Here is a 24356-nt window from a genome sequence, read left to right as displayed (position 1 = left end):
TTTTAGGGAGTTAGGCAATTAGAAATGAGATTAATGGGTTGGCCAGGGTGCCAGGTAATAAAAACATCATTCCTTAAAGCTGTTAGGAACAAAGGAATTGCCAAACTGGATCAGACCCAAGGTTTATCTTGTCTGGTATTTTGTCTCCAGCAGTGGCCAGCACCAGATGTTTCAGAGGCAGATGTAAGAAATTTACAGGATGCAGATGTGGAGTAATCTTTTTCTGTCATTAGGTCTCCTCCTAGTGTCTAGCAGCTAGAAATTGACTTAAGGCCTGAAGCATGAGGCTTCAATATCCCTTCCACAAAATTTTGTTGTCATTAATTATAACTTTGTATATTTTAAATACCCATAAAAATGTCCAGTCCCTTTTTGAATCTTGTTAAGTTCTTGGCCTCAGTGAATTTTAGCATTAGAAAGAAAAAGGAATTGATGGAAACAGTGGAAGAGGTGGGGTAAAAATCATGACATGCATTACAAATAAAGTTAAGCTTTCCTTTTGCATAATATGAGCTGATTTAAAAATGGGCATTATCGTTAGCTCTTGTGCATGGAAAACTCATATTAACTTCAATGGGAGTTACAGCTGAGTAGAGAATAAAGCAGCATAGCAGGATTGTAACATGTTATTTGGACATTAATGTTATGTGCCTCCTTATTCCTTTTATTAAGCATCCCCTTCATATTGCCTCCACAGATACCAATGCCTGTGGTCTTTTTCTGGCACGTTGGTTTCCTTATTCTGTAGAATCCAATCTATTTATTTCTCATCAATAAAAGTGTGTCCACCAAGGCTCTGAGCATATATACATTCACTATAATAAAAATAACAATTAGGACCAATGTCCCAAAAAATTGAATGGTCCAAAATCTGCCCCTTCCACATGGATTCCTCTATAATCAAAGCTCCATTTTACAGACATCACCAAGTAAATGATCAAAAAGATTACAGAAATGTGTTGCATATCTCATAACGAGAGAACTAGCCATCAGCTGTGATAAATCATCATCCGTTACCCATTATTAGAGCCCTGTGACAAAATTACTACAACCAGAAAAATAATGTGAGAATCATCACATTCTCCTGGGGGTTAGTGAAAAAGAAAAGAAAAGAATAAATAAAATAAAATTAAATAAAATAAACCAAATTATTGCTTTCACTTCATAGTTTTAATGAAGACCACTTCAGAGGAAGTAAACATTGATTTCCACATGGGACTATTCTCTTATATAGAGCTCAAAAAGCCAAATCACATGGTCCCACAGGAAAACATGGAGAAGGGGGGGAAGGAATCTGCAAGTTTAAATTCACAGCATTTGTGCTTCATTCTCCTCATCAGGGATGAGGGATTGAGTCGTGTGGAGAAGGTGAGAAGTATGGTCATGACAGCCGGTGGAGACACAAACTGTGCATATTGGGCATGTGTGCATTATGTCACCTGCTGTCTAGCCTCCTCTTTACCCAGCACCGTAACTCGCACTCAAGGGCTCCCTTCCCTGTGGCTTCTTCTCTATTGGCCTAATCCAACTCCCACTGAAGTCAATGGATGTCATCAAATGGACTTTAATAAGAGGTGAGCTGGGCCATGTCTGAGGAAGGTAGAGGCCTTTGAGGGATATTTAGTGTAGTAACATACAGCAGTACCCCCCGGACACATGGAAATCTGGGTTTGCTAGGGAGCATGTTACACAGAATGGATGTTCCCAAGCTTTAAGCCCCTCCCTTTTTGCCTTACAAACTTGTGGGACATCAGCTTTGGAATGTACAAACTAACAGGCCTCTACAAGTTTGGGGGAAGAAGGATACCCCAGAGCTGCACTCATCCCATACCTTCCATATGTGTTTTTTTTTCTTCCCACCCAGTCCATAAAGTAGATGGGAGCATCTGACTTTTTGATATTATCTACCCTGTCTTGGCCTCTCTCATTCTCTATAAACCTGTAAATATGGAGCATTGTGTTGCTTCCTATTCAAAGTTTCTTAACAGTGCTTTCCCTGCACTGAAATTTATGTAGCATATTAGGCTAGCACTGATGGAGCCAGTGGCAAAGCTGATTAGGAGGGAGGAGCTCCCATACTGTAAAAGCAAAATCTCCAGAGTCAGTGGCTGAGCGTCTCAAACAATTTGAATTTAAAAAGAGTGTTCCCAAATTCTCAGGGCTCACTTAAGGAAACCAAGCAATTCAGAAGACAGTTCCCTGGCAGATGGCTCAATCTGTGCTAGTTCAGCAACCAAACAGCAAAATAAATTAATAAATAAACAAATAAAATAAAATCTAACCACAGCATTGTGCAAGATGGTTTGTTGGTTTATGTCTGAACTGTTGTTTGAAGATTGTCATTAAAGACTGAAAAAAAACTGAAAACTTGACCACATATTAGAAGTTCTCCATTGTACCATACTGGAATAGAGCCCCAAAGTACTCTGTATTATACTGGGAGACTACTTAAAATCATCTTAGGTTGTCTGCCTACAGTGATCTGTGTTGGACGTCTTGCCAGTTTTCAAAGACAATACACAAACCTGAGGATTGTATCTTTTTTAGCAAGTGAGTCACGAAAACATCACAGCTGTTCATTACCATATGAATTTAGCACAATTTCTAAATCGTCAGTTCATTGTTACCTCTGTGTTTATCCTTTGTTATGAAGGGAGGCAAGTTGTATTTTATTTATCTGAAGAATGCATTGTGAGAAGCAAAGCATTAGGAATAATCATACCAAATTCTCCATACCACAATAGTATCCAGTTAAGAAAACTTTTTTGATATGAGCTATATATGCTTTTCATCAGAAAAAAATGTGTAAATTAGAATCCCTGATTTTATGTTTGTTATTCCTTTATAAAAAAAATGTATGTTAAACTTCAAATAGGAGATGGAGAGAGCACCAGGTAACAAGTAGAGCTAGTTTTATAGCCTACTTATGCCACAATTTCTAAAGAGCAAACCTAAAATGTTTCACAGGTTCAGAGAGGTTAGGTCCAGTTCCAGCCCTCTCAAACATTTGGATGGATCTTTTAGCTTATCCAAATATCCTGAAGTTTCTCTGCTCTTTCCCCTTTTTTCATTCCCTCCATCTCCCATTCTCCTTCTGTTAACCCAATCAGCTCTTGTTTCCTTTCCCGTGTCTTCCATTTCTCTCTTCCCAACTTCCAATAGGCCTCCAACCTTCAGTGGTTGGATGTAGGGGTAAATTGTTCAAATTTTAAATATCTCTTTTAGCGAGAATCAAACAGAGTGGAAGATGGTTTTGTGGTTTTGCCACTGGACTAGAAGTTGAGGAAATCTGGGTTCAGTCAATAAAAGACTTGAGAATATAGAATACAGGATCAGGGCCATCTACTACTGCTAAATCTTGACTTAAGTTTTTAGGGCCATATTGTCCTATTTGCATGTGCAGAGAACTAAAAGCCCCAACAAGCCTTCACCTGGTTGTGACACAAAGCAGAAGTCAAGCACAAATTAGTCTTTGCAATGTGAGACTGATAGGCCAGGATATAAAAACTGAATCCCAGAATTGTAATTTGAGGAAATAAAGAATTTTTACTCTGAGTGAGTTAGAAGTCTAATCTTTCTTTCAGATTTTGTATAAAAATAATGCTGTTCAAAGTTGAGCCAAAGTATAAAGGGGACCTTATAAGCATCTCTCTGTAAAACAGGAACTGTCCCCCTCTGGGCATGGCTAAAGTGAATATATGATCAGTGTGTTCCTATGATTTCAGTTCCAACTTTTTATTAGCTTTGTATTTTTAAAGCTATTTGGGAGGTGGGACTTTTTAGGATGGTTCAGATAATGCCTGTAGACTGATCCATTACCTCTGATGTCTCAAAATACCTACAGACCTGCTGAATGGCTGAGTTTATTTTTGGATCTGTAAAATTTCTGCGCCAAAAGTTTCTAAAATAGAGAAGTCCTTCATTTGTCTGAAGGTGACCTAATTGGACTCAGTGGTTGATGCCAATGACCTCAGAAGAGGAGTGCCCCATTCTGATTCCCACAGAACCTCCTGAGAGGCTTTTCAAGGGGAAGAGCCAGCCAGGTCAACATCTTCAAAAACTGTCTGTTGGCTTGCTTGTTTCTGGCTTGTTTGCTTGCAATGGCTGCTGCTGTGGCCACTGGCTGCTGGTCTCTGCCTATGCAATGCCACCACGCCTCACAAAGATGTCTGTGCTTCTGCCACCCTCCTGACTGGCCCGGGTTAGAAATCCAGCAACATGCAACTTCCCCTCTGAGTGACCAGAACGGGTCCTCTTCAGGGGAGTACATGTATCACCTGGATGAAAGATGCCACGGTGATCACAATCCCTTTGTGATTCAGGAAAGATTGAGCTGGATCTGCCCTAGATGAGGATCTGGCCCATTGTGTCTATTTTATGACACACTGGCTGCCTGGAGTTCCTGCTGGGGCAAAATGCTTCTGCACCACCTCCTACAGTAGGCTTTGTCTTAAAGGCATACATTACTCAATTAATAGATTCCATTTTAAAAATAAACTGCAAACAGCTCATTATGGCTGATATTTAAATCACTCTGTTCAGCTGAATAGGACAATAACTTATTTAATAACAATTACAGTGTTGTTGTTGTTTCCCCGCCTCCCCCCCGCCCAAACTCTAGCATTTGTTTGCAAAAAGATATTGTAGGGAATGGGATTCTCTCAATTATTTATTTATTTATTAACATCAGTTTTGTGAGCTGATTTGACACATACTTGTATTGTAGCTTAGGGAAGTTTTTCCAAGAAAAATCTGTATCTTCTAGTGCCCAGTTTTACATGTATGCTTTCCTCAGTAACATTAAAGATAAATCAATAAATCAATCAGTAACAAATCCCAGTTTGAATGAAGGAGGGTTGCAGAATTGGTCTCATAATTTTCCATTTCAATAGTAATTTTTTCAAAAAAGAATGATGGTTCCCTGTGAAATACGGGTAGCAAACTACACTGCAGGATCTATTTTTATAGACGGAAGTATCCTGCTGTACGATCCCCAAATGAAAAGCTGTCATCCATCTTCTGAATAGGTTTTAGCCCTCCTTCAATGGCTAGTTTTTGAAACAGCTCATGACTCCAAGCAATTCTTTATAACTCCCTAAATAAAGACATCAGTCTGTCGGCAAAAACAGTACATGAGCAGGAAGGGGCAGCTATCTCTGGGAAAGAAAGCACTTACTAGCTTAGTTAAAAGCTGTAAAATGTTATTAATGAGTGTATGTCAATGTGATGTGTCCTTACAGTTTAAATTATTTATTATAATTAATTTATTTATTATAGTTTAAATGCTGCTTCAAGCAGAAGATTTCACGTTTATGATATATCAGTCTAAGTATATAAACTGTTCTCTGGAAAGAGTCTTACCACTCCATCAAAGGTAATTAAAGGCAGAGAGGAAACATGAAAGATAAACTAAGAACTGAATTGGGAAAATGATCCTTTCATTTTATGATATTTAAAAATCCATTCACTGAGAGCATATTAATGAGAAGATGACCAGATATATAGCTGTTCCCCTTTGTTTATATTTCTTTTTAAAATAATGTTAAGATATGGGTAAGGTTACACTTAAGCACTTCAATAGCAAAGTTAAGTTGCATACCAAAGCTGATCTCATACAATTAGATGAATGATGTATTCTATAGTTGGTCAAATAAATTATTAATTTTTGATAATGTAATTCCCAAATAACTGTATCAAGTATTCAACCTGCTGTATTGAACATGCTACTTTAACTCTGTTTCTCTATGTGTGCATTACAGTAAGGGTTTTAATTGCATGATCACATACTGTTTCCCAAATAATGTGATATAATATTATATCATTTGCTCTTGGATTTTCTCTCCAATTTTTATGGGAATACTCAAAGACACTTCTCCTTGGTGAACACATCTCAATGGCAAAGGTCAGGCTTTTAAGCCCATTAGTTTAAAAAAAGATTACAACTTTTTTTTTTCATTTTAAGAAAAGTATATTCCTCTTCCACTTTCCTAGCCCTCAGGAATGGCTACATCAATGTGTATATTCCTGCAATAAATAAGTGAATGAATGAATAAATAAACAAGCCCCATTACCTCCTCCAAATCATGTTCAGATAGAGGCCAACCTGGTAAGTTACAAAAAACCAGGTGTGACTGTAATGGGCTATAATGGAAACCATTGTGCACCTTAACTATAGAGATCTCTGCAGCTCCCATTATGATAAGCACAATCCATCTTTAATATGCTTACTCAAATTTAGAGGTCTGGCAAGGTTTCTAAAAGTACTGTGGGCCAAAGTGGGGACGATTTATAAAGCTCGTAGATGACTCCATGCTTCATAACACTCCCCCATTTTCCAGAAACAATATTCAAGATTGTGTTTATGGATTGCTATAAGAAGATTCCCTCCCACATAAATTTTTCATTCATTCTAGGCCTGAACCTGCTTCCATCAGCCAATGGCAAAACATCCAATGACCTCAGATAATGCCCTAAATCATGATATTTCATCACATTTTGTTGCACTGTGACTGTAGGGCCTGGAAGATTTGGCATTAGATTCAGAGTCAGGGAGTCTTGTGTTTTCCCTGACTCTCTCAGGAAGCAGCCAGTTAACAAGTTCCAGTTTCCTCTGGTCCTAATCTGAAGTTCACTGAAAGCAATGGGCTTTGGTCCAAGGCCGTTAGAAAGAAGTAAAGGCAGCACGTCAGAAGGGAGCGCACTTGAAGTACCTCAGGAACCCAAATGACATCACCAAATGAAAGTTGGTATTTTATTTTTCTGGGTGCTTTTTTAAGGGCACTTGGCTATTTATGTGGGACAAGAACAGCAGTTGGACAATAAAAAGAGAAGAGGTGGAAGAAAGAAGGGGTATCTGGGAAACTGACAGTAGTGTGTGTGTGTGAGAGAGAGAAAGAGAGAGAGAGAGAGGGAGAGAGAGAGAGTTGTTCTGATTTGATTTAAAATGAAAACAAAATATGTTGAGGTTTAAAAATATTTTAAAAGCTGTGAAATAGACAATAGCTGAGGCTTGTTACAATAACTAAAAATAATATTGGAAATAGAATGAGGCTTAAAAATAAACAACAACTGGAAGCTACCAAAGCAGTGGTTTAATACAAATGCTTTGCTAGTTTCCAGTTGTTTTTTCAAGTGTCATCTCAGGTAGAGGTTTAATAAAGAAATAAAACTGGAAATAAGCAAAGGCAGAGGTTTTTTTAAATAGAACTGAAAAAAACCAGAAAGCAGATATAAATAGTAACATGCAGTAAAAGTAGGAAGATATCTAAAAAACATAACTTGTGAAAAAGTGAAGGTAAAATTACAGTAACAACCTGGAGAAAGGAAGAGGTTAAAAAGAATAGCTAGATAAAAATTGGAACTGAGAAAAGAGTGCATTAAAAAAAAATTATAATTCAACTGTAATTCAACTGCACATTCAACTGCATAATTCAACTGCACATTTGTTAGCCTATATAACAGAGAAATGTTTTGACTCTTACCTTCAGTTACCTAACCTCCATTGTGTTTTAAACTTATTTGTTGTGTCTTGTCTTAAAATTAGATTGTGAGATCTTTGGAACCTTGTCTTATTGCTTATTGTTTGCACAGCATTTCGCTGGGGTACTCACATGTATAAAGTTAAGATGTGGCTACAGTTGGTTGGAAAATGTTTTGGCTATTTTCCCCCTTGTAAACACGTTTGATGAAAAACAATTTTTATGTGAAAGATTTAATCAAAAAAACATTTTCTGTTGAAAAACCATTTTGACTGAAACTGTTTGACCAGCCCTAATCAGGCTAACGGCAACACACTGAATAAAATACATGTTTTCTGTTTGTATGATATTTCTATAGATCTCTAGCATATATCTGTTTTAGGCCCAGGATTGATGTTCCTCAAGGGACAAGTGAGAATTGGCTACAAAAAAGTATGCTTTCTTCTCCAGTCATCCATAGTTAGAAGGGTGAAGACTATGGAATAGGACAGGACCATGCTGGGTTGGGACAAATGGTAATCTTTTCACTTTGTAATTTGCAATTGGCAGCTGCATCTGGAAAATGACTGTTGCTACAGCTCCTCAGCATGACAGAGTGCAGATGTGTAGCCTTTAATATTCTATCTGACCTGTAAGAATGTCTTTTTACAAGAATTCAGTGTTGTCCAATGGAATTCAACCCACAGGGCAGGAAATCCCATGCAGGATGGGGAACCATTTTAAGGGCCAGTTCTGCATATGAACCTGAGCAAATAATTACAAGCTGTGTAAGATAAGAGTAGACGGAAGCTTAGTCTGCTGCCAGTCATTTAACACTGCACATTTTCCTCGCTCTGAAATTTCCTTTTACATTTTATCTCAGTGATTAATCAAATGTCCATCTTACTGGCAGAAATTATAAAAAGTCAAGTGAAAATTATTATATCTGGAGCATAATACACCAAATTCTGTCCTCAGTTACACCCATGAAATCCCAGATTTAAAAAAGAGCAGCATCCATGCAACACACAGGTGTAAATGAGAGCGGAATATAAAAAAGAAGATTCAAATCAGTTTTAAGAATGTACATAATGTTTTTAATTGGCAATTCAATGAGCTTTAAAGACCAAGTGATAAGGAAATAATTTATTAGATGTTAAGGAAATATGAATATTCTAATAATAAACTCATATTTTAAGCACAGTAGTTATGCGTCCAGTCTCTGTAAGGCACTGAACACATCTTGTGAGGTGCCAAATACTACAGAACTGTTCTATAAAAGACAGCTGTCTGTATATAAGTAAATAGGTAATAGACAAATTGCCAGTAGGTGGCGCTCAAGAATATGTAGCATAGTTCCAACTTTTTGTAGGATCACCAAATGTTGTTGTGTGCTGCAAATGGCTTCCTTTGTTTAGCTCATTAAATGAAGCTCTTAACAGTAAGTACCCTCAATTGCCTTTAAACCCAATGGAAGTTGAGGGTATTCACTGCATGGCTAGAGGTGATATGCAGCGCACAGGATCAGCTTTGAACAAGATATACTTTTAAAGATAGGAGGATGATAACTTCCTTTTAATGTAATAGCAACTAAAGAGTAGAACAGTAATGGTGCAAAAGGCAAAGTAACTCTTACTGAGCTGCCAAAACGCTGTAGATATATTTGAATACTATATTTAATAACAATATATATTTACTGCTAAATTCTGAACATAACTAAGCAAATTTAGGTCACTCAATTTAAAGTGCTACAACGGCAACTGAAAAGAGGGAATTCCTTTTCTTTTACTACTCGCAGATTTTTTTTAAAACTGAATGTAGATTGAGGTGCACTGGTGCTGGAGGTGTAATTGCTAGCTTGGGTAGATGTTTACACACTAGTTTTGGTTGAGTTTGCATGCTGAAAAAAGCAGCATAGCTGCAGTGGCACAGCAGGTGATGTAGTCTAGCCTCCCAAAGAGGTATTTAGGGCATCAAAAAGGATTGCACTTGGGAGGCTAGCCTGAGCTGCTACACATGCTGCTGTGGCTACAATGCTATTTTTAGCATGCTAGCTTGATTAAAGCTAGCATGTGTATGTGTACCCAAGCTGAAAGTAGGTAGATGTATCTTAAGTGTCTCTGAACCATCCAATTCAGTATCTGCTGGCTTGCATCTTAAAGGAACTGTACCTGAATATGATGAGGATGGAAAGTTGCACTGTAGACCTGATCCGGGATAAATTTCCTCTTGTGCAGATGGCTGGAACAAGGCCTATCCACTGCTGAAATCCTAATTATGTCTTCAGAACAAAAGGACTTAACTTGAGCAGTGCCTGGGCCTTTCAACCCTTGCACGAATCCACAATGGTCAATACCTTGACTGTCTTCTCCTGTCAAGTATCCTCTCTTTTATATATCAGAGGGGTAGCCGTGTTAGTCTGGTTCTGTAGAAGCAGCAAAGAATCCTGTGGCACCTTATAGACTAACAGACGTTTTGCAGCATGAGCTTTCGTGGGTGAATACCCACTTCTTCAGATGCAAGTGGTGGAAAATTCCTGGGGCAGGTATATATAAGCAAGCAAGAAGCAAGCTAGAGATAACGAGGTTAGATCAATCAGGGTGGATGAGGCCCTGTTCTAGCAGTTGAGGTGTGAAAACCAAGGGAGGAGAAACTGGTTCTGTAATTGGCAAGCCATTCACAGTCTTTGTTTAGTCCTGAGCTGATGGTGTCAAATTTGCAGATGAACTGGAGCTCAGCAGTTTCTCTTTGAAGTCTGGTCCTAAAGTTTTTTTGCTGTAGGATGGCCACCTTAAGATCTGCTATTGTGTGGCCAGGGAGGTTGAAGTGTTCTCCTACAGGTTTTTGTATATTGCCATTCCTAATGTCTGATTTGTGTCCATTTATCCTTTTCCTTAGAGACTGTCCAGTTTGGCCGATGTACATAGCAGAAGGGCATTGCTGGCATATGATGGCATATATTACATTGGTGGAAGTGCAGGTGAATGAACCGGTGATGTTGTGGCTGATCTGGTTTGGTCCTGTGATGGTGTTGCTGGTGTAGATATGTGGGCAGAGTTGGCATCGAGGTTTGTTGCATGGATTGGTTCCTGAGCTAGAGTTACTATGGTGCGCTGTGCAGTTGCTGGTGAGAATATGCTTCAGGTTGGCAGGTTGTCTGTGGGCGAGAACTGGTCTGCCACCCAAGGCCTGTGAAAGTGTGGGATCATTGTCCAGGATGGGTTGTAGATCCCTGATGATGCGTTGTAGGGGTTTTAGCTGGGGACTGTATGTGATGGCCAGTGGAGTCCTGTTGGTTTCTTTCTTGGGTTTGTCTTCCAGTAGGAGGCTTCTGGGTACACGTCTGGCTCTGTTGATCTGTTTCCTTATTTCCTCGTGTGGGTACTGTAGTCTTGAGAATGCTTGGTGGAGATTTTCTAGGTGTTGGTCTCTGTCTGCGGGGTTAGAGCAGATACGGTTGTACCTCAGTGCTTGGCTGTAGACAATGGATCTTGTGGTGTGTCCGGGATGGAAGCTGGAGGCATGAAGGTAGGCATAGCGGTCGGTAGGTTTTCGGTATAGGGTGGTGTTGATGTGACCATCACTTATTTGCACCGTGGTGTCCAGGAAGTGGACCTCCCGTGTAGATTGGTCCAGGCTGAGGTTGATGGAGGGGTGGAAGCTGTTGAAATCGTGGTGGAATTTTTCCAGAGTCTCCTTCCCATGGGTCCAGATGATGAAGATGTCATCGATGTAGCGTAGGTAGAGAAGGGGCGTGAGTGGACGGGAGCTGAGGAAGCGTTGTTCCAGGTCGGCCATAAAAATATTGGCATATTGTGGGGCCATACGGGTGCCCATAGCGGTGCCACTGATCTGGAGATATATATTGTCAGCAAATTTGAAATAGTTGTGTGTGAGGATAAAGCCACAGAGCTCAGCAACCATCAGGGATACTGTTCCTGACAGCTTGTATTCCATCAGTATGTGGGATGTTTGTGTAGAGAGCCTCTACATCCATGGTGGCCAGGATGGTGTTTTCTGGAAGGTCACCAATGCATTGTAGTTTCCTCAGGAAATCAGTGGTGTCACGGAGATAGCTGGGAGTGCTGGTAGCATAGGGTCTGAGTAGAGAGTCTACATATCCAGACAGTCCTTCAGTGAGAGTTCCAATGCCCGAGATGATGGGGCGTCCAGGATTTCCGGGTTTGTGGATCTTGGGTAGTAGATAGAATAACCCTGGTCGGGGCTCTAAGGGTATGTTGATTAGTTCTGGTGTTAGTGTAGGGAGTGTCCTGAGTAGATGGTGCAGTTTCTTAGTGTATTCCTCAGTCGGATCTGAGGGAAGTAGCCTGTAAAATTTAGTATTGGAGAGTTGTCTGGCGGCCTCCTTTTGGTAGTCAGACCTGTTCATGATGACAACAGCACCTCCTTTATCAGCCTCTTTGATTATAATGTCAGGATGGTTTCTGAGGCTGTGGATGGCATTGCGTTCTGCACGACTTAGGTTGTGAGGCAAGCGATGTTGTTTTTTTATAGACTCTCTTTTATAGACTCTTACTGTTTAATATCTCCCAGAAATGGACTGTCTTGATACCTGAATCTTGTACAGCATCAAGCATATTGTCAGGTTTTAAAAATCAATACATAATATTATAATGTTATAATATCTATTATATATTGTAATATATTACCTATTCATTACTATGACTATGCATTACTGTCTATATAGTCCACAAACTACAGTATTAGAATCAGTCAAAGGTATATTTTTCTGTCAAACATTTAATGCCCTGAAAGAATCCAACTTAAATGAAACTTTGTCTAAAATCTCCAAAGAAGCTGGGAAAGCAAATGATGTTGACTTCTTACCAGAGAGGAGCTGTGTGGGCTGTACCCATTTGTTTATTTTCTTTAACAAAGGAGATAAATTCAGAGCTATGGTACACTCAGAGGCAACTGTCATCTCTGATCTGGTTTTCACACATTATTCTTCCTGCTTTTTCTCTGTTGTGAAAAGGAGGCTAGCAGAGTAAATTGAAGGAAAAGGTAAATTGTCCTTACAGTTTGAATTGACGGAAAATTGAAGGAAATTGAAGGAAAAGGAAAAGTAACTCTAATGACTGATTACCACAGCATTCTTTGCATGATGGCTTAATTAACTAGCTACAGAATATATCCACTAACCTTGGTGAGTATTTGGTGGTAGAGCAGATAGTTTCAAGCACAACTTTTGAGATGAAAGATCTTGTTCCTGCTGCCTTTACTCTAAAGGCTTTTAGCACTTCCCTAAACCTACTGTATTTTGTTTGCAGACGGCATCTGTGTATATTTGTAATGTGCTACCTGGGAAATGCACTACTGAAGTTTGCCATGAGTTTAATAAAAATTACTTACTGATGGTCTCATCAAGGAAACACTCAACTCAAGCAGTGACTCAAGAGTGTTAGTACCAACCTCAGGGCAGACTGTAAGCAAGCAGGGCACAAACCCCAAATTGGTTATGAATTCTGTACTTAGATTTCACCAACCAATAATCTAATATAAATTCCTATTCCAGGAGTTTGACATGGAGTCATAGATGGTCTCCTTGGGTACTCCAATCTATCTCACCATCCAGGTGAGTTTATCTTTGTGATGGATTGTCCCTTACACCAGCAGATTTACTCAGGCTAAGCAGCTGAGGATCTCTTGCTTATCCTTAGAAAAATCTTGCCCCTGGCAGCATACAGATAATCAGTAAGTTCTTATTAGGAGTTTTATCCTCCTCCTGCCATGTTGTCTGAGCTGCCAACTCAACAGATAGGAGAAATTCACTTGCATGACTCATTTTCAAGAGGAGGAAGGCAGAACACCAAAGGCTTTTGTCCTCTTGTTGATGGTGTGTAAGGAATTTCCAGTTGCAGTGTCCCACAATAGTCCACCTGGTATTGATGGATCTTTCCTTTCAGGAAGGGAATAATACCTCCCATTGAAGATCAGCCTTTCACACTAATTAATGTCTCTCTCCTGTCTGGTGACTGAGATATTATAAATGGGATTAATGCATGCAGCAACTTACAAGCATTCAATAAATTCTAAAACAAACTCTTATAATTCTAATACCTATTTTAGCAATAATGATACACAGGTGAGCCAGACAGATGTATTTGTCAATGTTTAATTGAGACATAGGAAATTGGCATAAGCTGGCACCTGGTCTGCCAGCATAACACAAGGAAACACATATATCTGAGTAACTTTACTCAAATTAGTAGTCCTCCTGTGATGATGCAGCAATGTGCCACTCCTAAAAGCTCTCTCAACTCTTCAATCTTATTTTCATTGTTCTTCATTACTTTTACTCTCCAAGCTCTGTTTCTTAGCCATTTCTACCTATGTTTTTTCCAGAACTTTATAAGAGGTATGTAGATTGATTAGAAGTCTTACTGTAGAAGAGTAGATTCTCTCCCATGCTCAAACTGTCAAAAAGAACTTCATCTCCCATTCAGTAAAACATTTAAGCATGTGCAAAAATTTAACCACTTGAATGGTCCCATTGACTTCAACTGGAAACAAGCATGTGCTCAAGTGCTTTGTATAGTAGGAACAGGATTATTCATGTGCTGAACATCAAGCATGTACTTGAGTGTTTTGCTGAATCAGGACCTCAGTAAACCCTAATTGGTCTGTTGAAAAAACTTGGATGGCCCATCCTTATGAAATAATCCTTCTGGAAGAAGAGCATTCAAGCACAGGTGTTTGCAAACTACAGCCCGCAGGCCACATCCGGCCCATCAGACCATTTAATCCGGCCCTCAGCTCCTGCCAGGGTGCGGGGTCGGGGGCTTGCACCTGGCATGACCCCCCTCCAGCTCCTACGCAATACATGGAGGCATGGACAGGCAGCTCTGCATGCAGCCCCATCCGCAGGAGTTGCCCTTGCAGCTCCCATTGGCTGGGAACTGCGGCCAGTGGGAGCTGCAGGGGTGGCACCTGCGGACGGGGAAGCGCACAGAGCTGCCTGGCCACACCTCAGAGCTGGAGAGGAGACATTCTTCCAGGAGCTGCTTGGGGTAAATGCTGCCCAGAGCCTGCACTCCTGAGGCCCCCCCCAACTCCCTGCCATAGCCCTGATCCCCCTCCCGCCCTCTGAACCCCTCAATCCCAGCCCAGAGCTCCCTCTTGTACTCCAAACCCCTCATCCCCAGCGTCCCCGAGAGCCCTCACCCCCACTCCTCCGCACCTCAACCCGGAGCCCCCTCCTGCACTTGAACTCCTCATTTCTGAACCCACCCAAGAGCCCACACCCCCTCCTGCACCCCCACCCCCAATTTTGTGAGCATTCATGGCCTGCCAGGCAATTTCCATACCCTGATGTGGGCCTCAGGCCAAAAAGTTTGCGCACCCCTGTTCTAGAAAGTGATGTGCAAATTACCACAAAAATCTTCCCATTTTTGCTTCTAGAATTCCCCTCTCACAAATAACATTCTACACCGGAGCTGGGTTTATGCAGATCAAGTATTTACTTGACACATAGTTCATCTTCTTAGGCTACGACTACACTGCACTCCTCTTGCAGCATCATATAGGATACACTCTACAGTGAAAAATACGCTGCATCCACACTGCAGTGTATGGCTACATGCAGCAGAGAGCAAATCTGTCAGTAGGGAGGTACCAGGGAAAGGCTCAGCAGTGGGCTCAGCAGTGGGACACTTAAAATAGTAATGTAGCTGTGGGAGGCACTGCTTGAGTGAGTAGAGAGCCATGTAAAGTACATACATACAAGGTTCAGGAGGGTCTTTACTCTATTTACCTAAGCAGTGCCTCACTATCTACACCACTATTTACACTTTTTCTGGGGGTCATGTAGCGTATGCAGGTTACATGATGCTGAAAAGAGTGTAGAGTGTTGACCTTTAGTTAGACTTCATTGTCAACAAGATGTACAGCCTGATTTGGGGACAGAAAATCTGAGTTTATAGACAATCTGAGTCTCAAATCAGTTAAGTCCTCATAGGTTCTGTAGGTATCCATCTCTAGCTTATTGAAACTAATTGTATCAGTAATTTTAACAGAAATTCTCCATATTTTTCTATTTTATACACCAGTCAAATGAGGGTTTTGCAGAACCATAGTTATAATAGCCACTCTCTTCAAGGAACTGATAGCTCTGTCTGATAAACTGTCATTTAGTCTGTCATAGATGCTAAAGCCAGAAGGGACCACTGTGATCACCTAGTCTGACCTCCTGTCTAACACAGGCCATAGAACTTCCCCAATTAATTCCTAGAGCAGAACTTTTAGAAAAACATCCAGTCTTGATTTAAAAATTGTCAGTGATGGAGAAACCACCACAACTCTTGGTAAATTGTTCCAGTGGTTAATTACTCTACTCTACATTAAAATTTGTGCCTTATTTCTAGTCTGAATTTGCCTAGTTTCAACTTCCAGACATTTGATCACATTTCACTTTTCTCTTCTAGATTGAAGATCCAATTATTAAATATTTATTCCTCATGTAGGTACTTATAAACTGTAATTATGTCACCCCTTAACCTTACATAGTTTGAGGCTTCTTGAATCTATCACTATAAGGCAAGTTTTCAAATCTTTTAATCATTCTCGTGGGTCTTCTCTGAACCCTCTCCAATTTATTACCATCCATCTTGAATTGTGGGCACCAGAACTGGACACAGGATTCCAGCAGCAGTTGCACCAGTGCCAAATACAGAAGTAAAATAACTTCTTGTCACCTCCTTGAGATTCCTCTGTTTATGCATCCCAGGATTGTATTAGCTTTTTTTTTATTATTTTGGCCACTGCATCACACTGGGAGCTCTCATGTTCAGCTGATTATCCACCAATAAAAAAAATATTTTTCAGATTCACTGCTTCCCGGGATCGAGTCCCCCATCTTGTAAGTGTGGCCTATCCATCCTGTAAATATGTCCATACCCTAGAACGGCAAGTGACTGTCAGCAGAATGGCCACAGGGTGAGAGACATTACCGTGACATTCATTTACTTTTTTTAATGTATTTTTAATTAAAAGATTTTATGACACTTTTCAACCTAAATAATAATGATGGATCATATTTTCTGCTAGTGTAAATCAATGTAGTTCCTTTGAAGTCAATGTAGACATGTCATTTTACATCAGCTGTGGATCTGGACCAGTAAGTGGTGTCCTGGCACAAGTCTGCTGAACCAGTCTTTGTGTCTTTGCACCAAGTTTAATCAGAGAGAAATAAAGGCTTTGTGAAGAAAGGTACTGACACTAAAAAGCTGCTTTCAAGCTATGTCTGCATTAATGACTATCAACTTCTGAAAAGAACTCTGCATTCCTATTAAAAGCAAAGCTGGAATCCAATATAGGTCACAAGACAGGGCTACCTGACTCAGAACACAGCACCAGGAGTCCACAGCTGAAAAAAGAAAAAAAATGATCTGTGAAACACTCACAAATGACAAACTGAAGGCAAGGTGGAGGGGTTCCTTTCTGGGGAGAACAAGGAGGAGAGGCAGTTAAAAAAACACCAGCACATGCCTCTGTTAAGTATTTCCTATGGCTCTGCTCTGATACTCCTCTATCAATCACAACTGACTTCTGCATTACATTCTAATTCCTAAGACACATCTCCTGTCATCTGAAAAGATCAAAGGAAGACTTGCTCAGGGACAATGAAACATGTTAATAGCAATCCCTCCCCTTTGTTTTTCAATCCTTTGCAAGGAAGGCTCTGATTGTGGTGAATTAATTAAATGGGTTCTCACACAATGACATATTGATCTGACCCCACTTTTCCTTTTTTAGATTTTTTTTCTATTTTTCCTTCTTTAAAAAGTGTACACATTACATTTCTTGTAGGAGGCCAATATTTCAAGGATATGAATATGAACTTGAAGCTTTATGATTCCAGAGCTGTTGAAACCAACATATACTTTCTCCCTTTTGAGAGCTATATTAACATCTCACTTACTTGTCCTCCCAACAGAATTGGGAGGCCATCATTTATCAGAATGGTATAGGTAGTATAAAAGCAAAGGACTGATTGATTCAGAAGGGAAATCATATTTCTTTCAGGCATATTTCTAAATTGCCTGACACACATTTGCTTAGATGTGAAGGCTATCCCTGAAAGAAAGTTGATGGCTGAGCATGAATAAAATACATTTGTAGATTGTGGTGGTGAGTGTTCCGCTGGCAGCAGAGATTCAGACTGGATGGAGGGTGTGTCTACAAGCAGACAGGCACTGTTTGAACTTAAATGCGTTTTTAATCCAATTTATTTAAACTGATGCAAATCCTGACATGGACACTCTTCTCATTTTCAGAGTGATTTACTTCAGTTTAGCTTAAAGCTGTTCCCAATCAAGTTAGCCTAAAAATAAATAAAGCTAATTATTAAACCAAAATAAGAGTATTCTCACATCTTTTTGAATGAGTTTCATTAAAGCAGTTTAAAAATCACATCTTAAGTTACTCCTGGTCTACGCTGAGGTGGGTGTCGATGTAAGATACGCAATTTCATATCGTATCATATTTTGACTTACCTCCCGTCCTCACGGCATGGGATCGATGGCTGCGGATTCCCCGTCGACTCTGCTACCACCGCTCACTCTGGTGGAGTTCCGGAGTCGACGGGGAGCGTGTTCGGGGATCGATATATCACGTCTAGATGAGACGCAATATATCGATCCCCAATACATTGATCACTACCCGCCTATACAGCGTGTAGTCTGGACGTACCCTTAGACCAGTGCAACTTTCTCACATAGAGAAGTCTTGAGTAATTGTCAAAATAAAAATACTTTGCTAACCCTGAAGAGGGTTATTTTTCCAAGGCCAACATTTTCTGATGATGAGATGAGAGAATACTAAATCTGATTCACACCAAAGCAGAGTTTTAGTTTGGTACATAAAGACTTGTGCCAGATTCTCATGTGCTGTAAATTGACACATTTCCACTGATTTCAGTGGAGCTCCACTAGGGAATTTCAGCTGAGGATCTGGCCAACGTTATATAACTTCTATTCATCTCTAAGACGTGCCTGCACTACAAAGTCTAGAAAACCAATGAAATGGGGTTTGTGTAATGCTTTAAACGTGTATCAAAATGTGTTTTTTTTATTTTTTTTTTCTATTTTCATGTGCAAATGTGGTGTGTGGGGGGTGGGTGGGATGCAGGGGGAAAGGGTAGGAGGAGGTTGAAAAGAAAATACCTTCAGACTAGTTGGGAAATTAAAACTGTTTATTTTTAAACCCTTTGTTCTCAGAAAGAGATTTCAAAAATAACTTTTACCTTGTAAATAATTTCTATGACACTGATATAAAGGTTTAGGGCGTAGTCCAACTCTTAGCAAAGACAATGGATAGCCTTCCTTTGAGTTCAATAGGATTTGGAACAGATCTTCGGTTTCTTGTATGGCAACAGAGTTTCTTCCTAGAGCAAGAATTTTCTGGGGTTAGAAAAGTCAGTGCTAAGGCCCTTTAAAGTTATTTTGCAAATCCATCAAGGTGATCTTTTTTCAAGCAATTTCACCCCAGACTTTCTCCTTGTTTAAAATGTTATAGCTTATATATCTTTTGTTTTAAACTTTGCCACACTTTTAAAGGTCTGAGGAGTTCTAGCCAGCCTTGTAATGATGCCTAGCCTATTCCTTATTTGCAAAGCATTGGAACGAAAATGTTGCATTTACTTTTTACGACGTGACTCTTTTGAACACACTTGGTGCAGTCAGCGAATAATCTCTCATCTGAGTTTTGTGTACTTTGCAAAAATCTTGTTAGGTGGAAATACCACATATCTAGAAAAGAGTTCAGGAAAAAATGAAAGGCAGTACATTACAGATATTCTTTTTACAATTTTTTTTTATTTTCTTCAATCCATGGATGCAAGCAAGTATGTGTCTGGACTACATACAATTTTGTTATTGTCACGATGAAACATATTAGTACTGTATGAGGCACTGGCAACATTTTTGTTCTTTGGGCCTTTATTAATACACTTCTTATATCTATAGCTCTACACACAGCCTGAATGCTCACATTGACACATATGAACATAAGAATAGCCATACTGTACCAGACCACTTACCAGACATACTGTACCAGGCCTCAGTGACTCCTGTGACAATGACTACCAGAGGCTAATTACATATTGTAGGGAAAAGTATTTCCTTTTATCAATTTTTAATTTCCCACTTTTTAATTTCATGTTATGACACAGCTAAAACATAAGAATAGCCATACTGTACCAGACCACTGGTTCACCTAGTCCAATACCCTGTCTTTGACTGTGGTCAGCATCAGGTGCTGCAGAGGAAGGTGTAAGAACCTTGCAGTATGCAGATGTGGGATAAACTTCCCATCACATTGGGTCTCATCCTGGTCTCCAATAGTTAAAGACTGGTTTAAGGCCAAAAGCATGAGGTTTAATAGCCCTTCCAATATTTTTGTTATTCATTATGATCATTTTGGATAGTCTTGATGTAAATGTCCAATCCTTTTTTGAACCTTTTTATGTTCTTGGCCTCAATGACTCCTGTGACAATGACTACCAGAGGCTAATTACATATTGTAGGGAAAAGTATTTCCTTTTATCAATTTTTAATTTCCCACTTTTTAATTTCATGTTATGACACAGCTAAAACAGAAGTTCCTGATCTACCTTTCTAGACTATTCATTATTTTGGATTATTATCATTACAATCAACGGTTGGAAGCTGAAGGTAGAGAAAAATCAGACTAGAAATAAAGTGAACATATTTAACAGTAAGGGAAATTAACCATTGAAACAACTTACCTGGGGATATGGGGCATTCTCTGTCACTTGCAGTTTTAAAGACAAGTCTGGATGTCATTCTAAAAGCTATGCTATAGCTCAAACCGCAGTTATGGGCTTTATGAAGAAAGTATTAGGTAAAGTTTGGCCTGTGTTATACAGGAGGTCAGACTATTTGATCATAAAGTTCCTTGTGGCCTTAACATCTATGAATCTAAGAAATCTATGAATCTGTAGTATGATACAAAAATTGAGATACTGTTTCAAAAATACTTAGGTCAGCAAGAAACTGAGAAGAAGAAGGTGATTTTAACGTAGATGTGTCCAATTACTAATGAATACTGCGATGCAGTTCACAACCAATTATTACAGATTGTTGGATATTCATTACCAATGATCCATTAGTAATCCTGGTGTGGCATCCTAGCGGAAATGCTCACAATAAAAGCAATGAAGAATGAATCCCTATTAGTAGCAGCTAGGCCATTGATAGCTTGTCACTTGAAAAGGAAAGATCCCTCTTAATTAGAGAAATGGTTCCAAAATACATGAGAAATCACTTGTATGGAAAAATGAATGCATCAAGTACATGCACCAGTATACCCCAAGGACAGATAGATACTTAGATATCTGGTTACTATTTATTCAAAATTCAAATGAAGTACTCTCACAGCAAAATAAGTGGAGAATATTGCTTCAAAGTATGTGGCTTGATATCAGTGATTGTGGGAAATTATTGGATAAGACATACCAAGAGCATGTCTACAGCAGGAGTGACATGACAGATCAATTAGCATAGATATACATTTCAAATTGTCAGCTAAATTCCCTTCTTCAAGTCATTTCTTTATTGTCGGTACTGCAAGAAGTCTCCTAGCTCCTTTAATGGCAGAGCTCCTCACTCTAGTTTTGTTAATGCAGAATAGGATCTTGTTTCACTTTCCTATTTTGTAAGTGTCTCCCCTGGCACTTCTATGATACAGGGCATCTGGCATTTACTACTCTGTCGCAAATGTATGGGCACTTTCTTTTCTATTTTACAGAGGGATGAAGAGGATTTGATCTAAAATGTCTTTATTTTGGCAAGTGAAATTGTAGAGTCTGTGTCCCCTCAGCCCCTTTTCCAAAAATGTGAATTTGGGCTTGACAACCGAGGCCGTAGAAGCACTGCCTTTTTGTGTATTATATTTGGGGATGCATAGACAAGGCAAATTAAATTGAGACAGTCTAACTACATATTTCCAATTAGTCCCAAGAGCACTGTACCCTGCTTAAACATCATCATTGTGAAGTTCAAGTACTCTGATAAGGAGCAATATAGAAATGCCTATAAATGAAGAAAATGTAAAGTGTACAGCAGACAGTTTATTGCTTGTATTTTGACAGCATAATGATTATAAGACTGTTCATCTATGTCATGTTTTAATGTACTTTAATAATGATGTTTTATGCAGTGCCTAAGGTGCTCTGTCAGATTGGCACTATATAAATACAGGGTGCAATCCTGTACTTCATAAACAAGGAGGGTGGAGCTGGGCCCAAACATTTTACATTATCATTTGAAAGCAGACTGAGCTGCAAAATTAAAATGCAGATCTGAATTTTGAAACACTTCTTGCCTTCCCCTCAAAATGACTGTGCTTGGATCCAGGGTCCTGTTTGGGTTCAGATCTTCTGTATTATTATACATTGGCCCCCTCCACTGCAGTTAAAAAATAGAATCCACATGATTACATTTGAAACATGTATTTGAATACATGATCAAGCAAGCACTAATCAGAGGCTAATGAATTGTTATTTTGTATTCAGAGGAACGGTATAGCATGCAGCCAACCTGCCGTATCCATAACTTTACATGTCAGCTCTACAAAATATATATATATATAGGAAGGCAATATAAAAGACCTAAAAAAACAATTGCAAGACAAAGGGCCACATTCTGCTCTCAGCTGCACAAGTGTAAAACTGAGTTACATCATTCAAATTGGCAGAATTTCTTTGGATTCACTGGTGTAGCTGGGAACATATTTTACCCCAAATAGACTTTGATGAAATGCAAGTATGTTGGAATCCACTTTCCTTGTGAAAAGTTAGAGTACTGGGCTCTGTATGGATCACCGGGCTTTCTGTGGATGCCTTGAGGTAAAATCCACAGATAACAGAATTTCAGCTCCGCCTTCCTGTAGCCACTCCTCCAATTCTTGGGTAAATTGCAAGAGTTGTTGCCACTAATAAATATAAATAATAAAAGTCTTCACTTCAGCCTGGCACTGGTTGCCTTCCATGGGGCTTACATAGGACTGGCAAGGACGCCCTTCCCACAGCATGCAGTAGGTGTACAGACACCTGTCATCCCTTCCCCACATAACCCCAATATAGGACTTTAAGTAGTAAGGAAGGCTCTGAGCTCATTGATCACAATGCTGGTGAATTTCCCCTACATCTCCTATTAAAAACAAAGTAAGGCAGTAGTTGATTATATTGATTTTGCAGCTATTAATCCATTTAAATCTCCTCCATTTCAAAACAATGTATAGATATTTAGAAAGCCTTTAACAACTTTTCTTACCTCCTCGGGGCTCATAAAAAGCTAGGTTGTAGCCATATAAATCTCTGTACCACAGGGATCCCTACAATTAAGAAAAGCAGAGATTGTATAAATTAGCTAGGTTTGAAAGACTGGCTTGCCGCCTACTCAAGCTAAACAAAGGCTTACTCTGGCTTTTAAGTCAGCCCAATACAGGCCAAGCCTGAGCTCTGATTTGCCTCATACAAGGAAATATAATGGAATGGAAGCAACAGCTACTTAATATATGAGTTAAAATTACCCATGACTGAAGAGAACACATCAGTCAAAAAATGTGGCATGTAATGAGCTAGGCAAACTGGTGTGGTGAGTTGGGGGCAGGAAAAGCCTTTGCTCTGTATTCAACAGTTTCCAAATTACCATGACATCCCTTTGCATAAACCACCGGACTTCCAGCAGGTGGATTTTACAGGCATTGTGTTGCCAGCACAAAGATGGATCAAATGGGAGCATTTCAGATGGCTTCCTGTTTTGTCTTCTTAAAACTGGAATTGCACCAAGTCTGCCAAAATTCTTAACATTTTAGAAGATAGAACAGGAAATGGTAAAATGGACAAAATCAAGAATGAAAAAATGTGACAGCCTGAAAACATAACACAACCTGCAGTGTTTGATATCTGTGCCCAAAGAAATCTGAACTTTTACAAAAAAGAGCTATGCTAAAATAAATCAGAGAGAATATTTTACCTTTAGAAGAGTGCCCTCCATATGCATTTATCTACTGCATTCAGTGCTCTTGGCACTAGCATGCAGTACCTCACTACCTTTGTTGTGCCTCCTCAGTGCCCCTTGATAAATTTATTCCTGTCATGATCTTTTAGAAAAATATATTCACATGGTTGCATGTCTGTAAAATCATTAGCAAAAATCCTTCCCTAAAGACATAATGATTGCAGAAGAGAATTTGGAGAAAGAATCAGATCAATGATCTGACACTTGTCTTCAGAAGTCTTATAGGCATCTATGCTTACAGCACCAAATTCTTCCTCCAGACACATATATGGAGCCCCAGGTATATTCTATGCAGGAACCAGGTGACATCCAAGGGAAGGTCATAGTCCAGGATGTTCAGGTCTAGCTTGTTCAGTCTGCACTTGTTTTTCAGTGTGTTAGATGATGGCCAGATTCAAATTAGCCTTTTTATCTTTGATCCCTTAACTCAGTATATTTTAAGGTTTATCCTTCTTCATATCCTGGCTCTTGTGCTTTTATAATTACATTATTTACAGTGCCTCCTTCCCTTTCAATCAGAAATAAAGCAATATAGGGGTAGTCTGAAGTCAGTGTTAAAGTAAGCTCTTCATAGGGTGTTAAATCAGGATCGCTACCCCACCCGACTGGATGTTCACATGGCATCAGCAGAAAGCGTGTACCACAGATGTTTCTGGAATTGCTCTGCATTAGAAAATTCTAGTGTTAAATGGCCCTAGAACTCACCCTTCCACCAGTGTACTATGATGGTTTGGTTTGGTTTGATTACACACTGGGTTATAATATAAAGCACGGTTGGAGGGATGCTAGATGGTTCAGAATGTGTTGGAGATGTTTCTTCTTTTCTCTTACTGTA

Source organism: Mauremys mutica, chromosome 3 (genome assembly GCF_020497125.1).
Source record: "Mauremys mutica isolate MM-2020 ecotype Southern chromosome 3, ASM2049712v1, whole genome shotgun sequence".
NCBI lineage: Eukaryota > Metazoa > Chordata > Testudines > Geoemydidae > Mauremys > Mauremys mutica.
Note: the sequence above shows the minus strand (reverse complement) of the source record.